Genomic DNA, 8,548 nt, shown 5'->3' with positions numbered 1-8,548 from the left:
GAGTCGAACTTCTTATACTATTATCATGGAGTTTGTTTCAGCCCATACAAGCTCTTCCTCAACTTACACACCATATGCTCTTTACCCTTAACTTCGAAGCCTTCTAATTGGTACATGTAAATCTCTTCTTCCGGGCCACCATGGAGGAAGGCAGTTTTAACACCTAACTGCTCTTTCTCCAGATTCATGCTAGCTGCCAACCCAAGCAACACCCGTATGAATGTCATCTTTACCACTGGTGAGAATATCTCCTCGAAGTCTATGCCTTTCCTTTGACCAAATCCTTTCACCACAAGTCTAGCCTTGAACCTCATCTGTGAGTTCTTCTGCTCAACTTCCTTTCTGAATACCCACTTGTTGCTCAAAGCTTTTTTGCCCTTAGGTAGTTTCATCATGTCATAAGTGTGGTTCTTATGCAAGGATTTCATCTCCTCTTGCATAGCTTTCAACCACTCCTCCTTATGCTCTTCGACTAGGGCCTCAGAATAATCTTCTGGCTCTCCTCCATCAGTCAACATAATGTACTCATGCGGCGAGTATCTCTTGGATGGTTGTCTGTCCCTAGATGACCTCCTCACTTGTGGCTGGATAAAGTGGGAGCTGCTCCCCTGGTCTATCTTCTGAAGGAACTCTCTCGTCCTCGCACCTTCCTGTACTCCCCCGTCATCAGGCACTACGGGAGGAATAACTGGATCCATGTCCTTTAACTCACCTAAACTAGGCTGGTTCTTCTCTGGCTTACCAATGTCTTCTATACACCGATCTTCAAAGAAAACCACATCTCTACTCCTGACGAGCTTCTTCTCAGTCGGATCCCATAATTTGTAACCAAATTTTTCATCACCGTACCCCAAGAACACACACTGCCTGATCTTCATATCGAGCTTAGACATCTCGTCCATTGGAACGTGAACGGATGCCCTGCATCCAAACACCCTGAGATGACTGTACGATGGATCCTATCCAGTCCACACCTTCTCAGGTACTTCTCCATTCAACAAGACTGATGGAGACTTGTTTATTAGATACACCGCCGTGTGCATTGCTTCTCCCCAGAACGTCTTGGGCAATTTCGCATGGGATAACATGCATATGATTCTCTCAACAATGGTACGATTCATTCGTTCAGCTACACCATTTTGCTGGGAGGTCTTGGGAACCGTCTGTTCATGCCGTATACCTAGGGACTTGCAGTATTAATGAAAGTCGCCAATGTATTTACCACCATTGTCAGTGCGGATGCACTTCAATGATCTACTTGTCTCTTTCTCGACCATAGCATGAAACAATTTAAATATACCAAAGACATCGTTCTTAGATTTCAAAGCATAAACCCAAACCCTTCTAGATGCATCATCTATAAAAGTAACAAAATACAATGCCCCACTCAAGATTTTTGTCCTCATAAGACCACAAACATCAGAATAAATCAAATCTGATGCATGCACTTTATTAACATGAGAAACAGTTTTAACAAATGAAACTCTATATTGTTCCTTGATAAACAATCAAGATAGGTTTTGAAAGGCATACCTGTTACGTCTGTAAGGAGCCACTTCCTCGCTAGTAGCTGAAGACCTTTTTCACTCATGTGACCTAGATGCCTGTGCCACATGTCAATAGCTGAATCTTCAGCTGCATTCAACCCACCCTTACACACATTAAGACATGCCTTATAAAAGGTACAACACTTCTTTCCTTTGGCTGCGATCAACGAACCTTTAATAAGCTTCCAACACCCACTAGAAAACTGACTTTCATAGCCATCATCATCTAACCTTCCCATCGATATCAAGTTGAGGCGAAGGTTTGGGATATGCCTCACATCCCTGAGAACCAATGTGCAGCCCACATCGGTCTTCACACAAATATCACCGACCCCTACGATCTTCGATATGTCAGAATTTTCCATATTCACGGTCCCTGATGTTTTATTTAAACCAACATGATTTAAATGAATTTTAAACTCGCAAGTATACGAATCAGATGTAGATACGGTACGTATTACGAGATCGTTTCCACGAGGACTGGTCGTCACAATTCAAATCTATGATTCTCCTTAACTAATCCAACAAATAATGGAATGAATTACTAAGTACAATTTTATGAAAAATAATTAATTAAGAACAGGGAAGAAAATTCAATCAGAGAGAGAGCACTAATCCACCCCTAATTATCCTAACCCTTGTTTTGTCTGTTGATTCACCTTGATCTTGATTAATACCACTTATACAGAGAAAGCACAATCTGTGTCCTTAATCGGGCATACAAACTGTCTAATTCCTTTAAGCAATGCCATGAATGACATATCCCATATCCTTGGTTGGGTACATGGAATGTACATTCATTAAAGCACCCTGTTTCTTCCTCTATAGGAAACTTGTTCTTGATCAGACACAAGCACCTATAATAAGCATCCAAACAACATTCATATATATACTTTAATCAAGTTCATAGATGGAGAAGTATAGAATTTAAACCCATAAAGCCCACTTAGAGAAAGAGATAAATTAATTAATATTCAAAGTAAATCAACCAATACAAGAGCTAATCAAATTAGGGGCTTCATCTCAGCCCTAGCTGAGAGATTAGTGACCCATAAAATCCATAAAAAAATATTAAATAAAATTCATAAAAATTAAACACCAAACCAATTGATCTCTCTCTCTTCCTCCTTCTCTTTCTTCTCTCCCTGGTTCTGAATCTGGAATTCCCTGGTTCTCCATGCCTTTCCCACGTCCAAAACTCCCCTTTTATAGCTGCTGGATGGCTGGGGTCGGTGGCAGAGTCGTAGAAGGACTCGAAGTGCAATTTTTCGCAGCCGTGATCGGTGGGCCCCACAGAGGTGTTTTCTGGAAAATCCACCCCGTCCATTGGATTCAGGACGAAATTTCAGTCAAGAATAGGTGGTTTTGAATGTCCATTGACACGGCCCAGAGAAGAAAATACAAAAAGATCAGTTTTAAACGTCGCCGAGTAGCCCTTTTGTGGCCTCTGTACCGCACACGTGTGTCCGCATGGGAGTGGAATATCAGCATGGTTTTGTAGTTCTCGAACCCATCTACACGATGGACGGCTCGGATCGGCCGTATGGGTGACGTATGGGGCCCACAATCCTTCGCAAAAACGGCCAGCGGTCGTCCTTTACGCGGACGCGAAAACAACTTCCGTAGCAATGGTGGGACCCATTTTGATAATTATTTCAATAATCCACTCCGTCCATTGGATGAAAAAAAACGGCTAGGAATGCCCAATTTCGAGTTAGAGTTGCGGTGGCCCACAGAGTTTTGAACTCACCGTCCGTTTTGCGTTTTTCAGCGATCAACGTCCGTACACATGCATGGAACCAAATGGACATCTAGGCGATGGTTATAACTGCCCCAGGAAGCGGATGGACGGTTTGGATTGTCCATTTGGACACTAGGTGGGCCCCACAACCGACGACCGCGGTCGGCTTTCGGAGACGCTGGACCGCTCTGCCGTTTTCGACGAAGAAACTGCGAGTCAGCACTGGCGCTGACAGAGATACGGGTACGGTGCATAGCTGGTGCAAGTGTGCACGATGCACACTCTGCATACACAGGGCCCACTGTAATGTTTTTGAGAAATCTGCACTGTCCATCCTTTTTCTCATATTATTTCCACCGTCAGGACCAAAATTGATGTATATTCAGATATCCAGCGGGCCCCACTTAATGAATTAAGGGGCTGATCTGGCCGTTAGACTACTTCCCGAGATGTCAATGGCTGAAATTTAATATGTACGGTTAATTTATCGTCCCCATCACGTGTATGAAGTTTCGAGTTGATCGGATGGCGGGAAACATGTGATCTTGCATTCTGGACCCTTTTCGAGCCCCTTTGCCTTGCTTTCCTCAATCCCAAGCGTGTAAAATCTTCACTATTGGTTTTCTGGAGTCCATCCCGTGCTCTGGTAATTTTGGAGCGCCAAATCCATGTTCTTAACATTATCTTCAATACACACTCCTGATTTCATCCTGTAATAAAAACACGAGTAAAACACTCCATTAAGCCTCATCATGTACGTCAATTTAGGCAATTACTGGGGTCTGATATGCAATATTTGACCCTGATCACAACCCCCAACCAGCATTTTGCTAGTCCCGAGCAAAAACATGCGAAAAATAATTTTAGAAATAAAAGACGATTCCTGTAAACTCAAGTGACTTGTGAACAGATAGCTGAGATGTGAAAATTCTAAGATTCATGAATGGTAAGTAGAATTTTCTCCTGAAATCAAGCTCACAGTAAACTTCATAATCAAGTTCAACATATTAATCCATTAATTAGAACATTCCTAAACATTGAGTTCCACAGTTGTATAGTATAAGCTCAGCTTACAATCATTAAGAGTTCCAATAATCAATTTCATGCTAAAATTGGTAATTAACAACAGAATTCCTGACAACCAACACTAGCATTTTAGATTAACCTTTCAGCCTTCATTTTTTTTTTTTTTTTTTTTTTTTGATTTTCTTTATGAACAGTACGCCAAGGAAGGGAATCAAATCCTCACCTACAGGGAGCAAACCTATGGTGAAAACTCGTCGCCTCATTTTTTTATAAGTCAACTATGGAGAATCAAATCTACACCTATAGGGAGCAAACCTATGGTGAAGATTATATGACTTAGCCTTTTAATTCTTCTTTTTACCAAGTTAATCATTCAGTTATCGAACCAAAACTTAATGTGCAAGCGAGATGTGATATGTGAAATCATGACTCAATCAATGTTTACAACGTCTAATCATGGATTAACAATTTAAAATTGACTGTGAAATCAAGTAGATGGCCGAATCCAAGAGTCATTAGTTACCAACATCATGTATCTTATAATGTTAAAATCACAACTATCCTTCAAAATCACTTTGAATTCAATAGAAATTCAGAAAAAATTTTAAAATTTTCACAAATTTTGCTCAAGACCAAGAAAATACTGATTAAGTACCCTAATCTCCCACCCCCAACCTAAAATCTACATTGTCCTCAATGTAAAAGAAATAAACAAGCAATGCACATGGGACAATGAGAATAAAAGAGGAGTGATGAAAAGATAATACCTGGATGGAGAATCAAGAAGCTTTCTCAAAATTTGTGAAAAATTTCAACGTAAAAGCGAGTTAGCACAAGAGAGAAATCAACATAAGCAAAAATAACAAAAAGAAAAACAAAAGAAGATCCTACCTATACCACTTTCGCAGGTGCTCTCGATTGCATTTAGCGCATGCAACAAGCCTTTAAACCCCTAGGTTACCCCTAGTGGACGAGTTGTAGTCTCGTGAGGGTTTGCAGTAATGTTACCCACAAACATTGAAGTAACTAACTAAGAAAAATGAAAATGAATGAAATAAAAAGCAATACAATAAAGCAAAAGGCTAGGTTGCCTCCCATGAGCGCTAAGTTTAACGTCTTCAGCCAGACAAGAACGGACCATGAATGAAATAATCTTTATAACCAGGGTCCGCCAAAGAAATTACCTCAACACTTTCATTAACCGATCCCAGACAAGTGATGTGAGTTCCCATGAACTGTGCTATCTGAAATAAGGAAACTGACACTATCGTCAAATAATTTAAGGACTTCTGCTCGAACGACTTCTTCTATGTTAGGATCACGCTTCCTTTACATGTTATAAGATATTACCACAGCATGATCCATCCATACAGTGGGGCATACTCCCTGGATTTTTTCTATCTTCCGTTCAATTGCTGCCATATATGCTCTAAGAACATTAAGCAGCCTGCTCGCCTTTGTCTTCTCAGAGTTACAAACTATGCTGTCAGGAAGAGTCTCAGAGGGATGAAGAGGTTCCACTTTCGCTCTCCATTTTTCAGTCTCCAATATAGGAGTAGAGTCGAGCAATGCATTGACTTCATGGATGGGACTATCAATGTCAAAATCCATGCCCGATTGTGCTAAGCAGGTCTCAAGAGGATCTTCAAAAGATGTACGGAAGGAGTCCTGCACAAGGCTCTCGATCATGTCCACTTCAAATATGTCATCCAAATCTGAGGATTGTTGTCCTGCATTAAAAACATTGAGTTTAATATTCATGTTACCAAAGGACAATTTCATAACTCCATTCCTGCAATTGATAATAGCATTAGATGTGGCCAAAAATGGACGACCCAAAATGACTAGGATCTGACTATGAAGATTCTGGACAGGCTGAGTATGTATAACTATGAAATCTACTGGAAAATAAAATTTATCAACCTGGATTAACACATCTTCAATAACACCCTGGGGCACCTTGACAGATCTATCGGCTAGTTGTAATGTTACCTTAGTCGGTTTCAACTCACTAAGTCCTAGCTGCTCATAAACCGAATATGGTAACAAATTGACACTCACCCCTAAATTAAGTAATGCCTTCCCGATCTTATGATCTCCTATGCTGCAAGAAATGGTGGGAGCTCCTGGATCCCTAAATTTAGGAGGGGTGTTATGTTGAATCATGGAGCTGAGCTGCTCTGCAAGGAAGACTTTCTTATGAACATTCTGCTTACGCTTTTGAGTGCATAAATCTTTAAGAAACTTAGCGTAAGCAGGGACTTGCTTGATAGCGTCAAGCAATAGGATGTTGACTTGGACTTTTTGAAACACATCCAAGATTTCATCAAAGTTATTTCTTTTCTTTATTGGTGCCAGACGTTGAGGAAAGGGTGCTTTGGGCACATAAGGTGGCACATTAGTGGCTCTTGGAGAGTCAGAGAGCTTTTGGACTTTGGATGCATTGGTATGGCTCTCTGCTTCATCTTGATCTTCTGTTTTAGAATTTGATTCATCCCCAGGCATCTCTATTCTGTTATCAATCTGCTTGCCTGACCTAAGGGTAGTGATCGATTTGGCCTGTTCATGATATTGCCCTTGGTTGGAATTAGAGCCAATCTCATACTGTCCCTTTGGATTAGCCTCAGGTTGGCTAGGGAACTTGCCCTTCTCTCTCTCACTCAATGTGGCAGCTAGTTGACCCATTTGTACTTCCAGCTTGGCAATGGATTGTGCATTTGCATGTAAGCTTTGCTGGTTGGCCAGTAAGGTTTGTTGGGTGTCTTTTTGGAATTGGAGAGAACTCTGCATGAAAAGATGGAGTGTATCCTCAAGAGATGGTTTCCTTGATTGTGTAGGCAGTTGTTGATATTGTGGAAACTGTTGAGGTTGTTGACTGCCAACTTGGAGGTGCGGTTGCATGGGAGGATTTCTAGATGGTCTTCCTTGTTGTGGTCCTTTTTCCCAAAAGAAATTTGGATGTCTAGCCCACCCTGGGTTGTATGTGTTCAAGTAAGGATCATTCCCAGATTTTTGAAAAGTGTTCATAGCATGAACTTGTTCAGAGAGAAGTTCTAGGAATGCTGCACCAGATGGACAAGACTGCATAGGATGGGCAGGACTAGAACATGTGGCATATGCCTCGACTTGAGCTGTTTGTGGTGGTCCATTATTTAATACCAGAGCATCAACTTTCTTTGTCAGGTTATCAAGCTTGGCGCTCAGCTCTGGCATGACTCCTATCTCATATATACCACCTCTCTTTTGTGGTTGGGGACTTCTGTCACCTCTATTTGAATAATCCCATTGCTAGGAATTTTCGCACAAGGTTTCAAAGAAGTTCCACGCTTCGACATCACTTTTGGTCATGAATGACCCTCCATTGGTGGCATCAACCATGCGACGGTTCTGTGGTGTCAGACCGTCATAGAAGTATTGAACTTGTTGCCACTTCTCAAAACCATGGTGAGGACATTTAAGAAGCAAGTCCTTCCATCTTTCCCGACATTCATGAAAGTGCTCGCCCTCTTTTTGTGTGAAGTTAGTAATTTCTCTATGGAGGGCATTGGTTTTGTGAACGGGGAAGAACTTGTTTAAGAACTTCTTAGACAGTTGGTCCCATGTAGTGATAGATCCAACTTCTAGAGAATTCAACCATGCTTTCGCCTTATCCTTCAAAGAAAAAGGAAACAGACGTAGGCGGATCGAATCGTCTGAGAAGTTTTGGAACTTAAAGGTGGAGCAAATGTTTAAGAATTCTTTCACATGATGATATGGGTCCTCCTTGTCCAATCCATAAAAGGATGGCAACAATTGTATGACTTCAGGTTTAAGTTCAAAGTGTGCTGCCGTAGTGGTTGGCAACACTATGCATGAAGGCGCATTAAATTGGACAGGAGCTGAATAATCTTTGAGAGCTTTAACTTCAGTCTCATTCGCCATTTCAACAGGATTATTTCTCAATCTTTCACGAATTGTTCTTTCAATCTCAGGATCAAACGGTGCTAGTTCTATATTCAGAGATCTACGTCCTAACATAAACTATGTTATTGCAATGTAAGAAAGAAAACTAAACTAAGAAGCAACCTAAGAGAAATAAAACTAGACCTAGAAACTATGAGATTCTAAAACAAGTTAAAACTATGTAAATAAGAATGGGAAGAAAGAACCCGGAAAAGGAGATGATTGATGTCTGAAGAATAGGGAGCTCCTCCTTCACTTCCAATTTGGAGATCTATGCTAGAATCTAACTTAG

General features: G+C 41.0%; 1 non-coding gene across 1 annotated transcript; it reads left to right on the top strand.

Moving 5' to 3' along the window:
* Positions 1 to 7,750: 7,750 nt before the first annotated feature.
* Positions 7,751 to 7,857, top strand: LOC131217864 (small nucleolar RNA R71). Its single transcript, XR_009157451.1, has one exon. It is a non-coding gene; the product is annotated as a small nucleolar RNA R71 (small nucleolar RNA).
* The last annotated feature ends 691 nt before the right edge of the window (positions 7,858 to 8,548 follow it).

The sequence above is a fragment of the Magnolia sinica genome, chromosome 10 (genome assembly GCF_029962835.1).
Source record: "Magnolia sinica isolate HGM2019 chromosome 10, MsV1, whole genome shotgun sequence".
Classification (NCBI taxonomy): Eukaryota; Viridiplantae; Streptophyta; class Magnoliopsida; order Magnoliales; family Magnoliaceae; genus Magnolia; species Magnolia sinica.
This window is presented reverse-complemented; position numbering and strand designations above follow the sequence as displayed.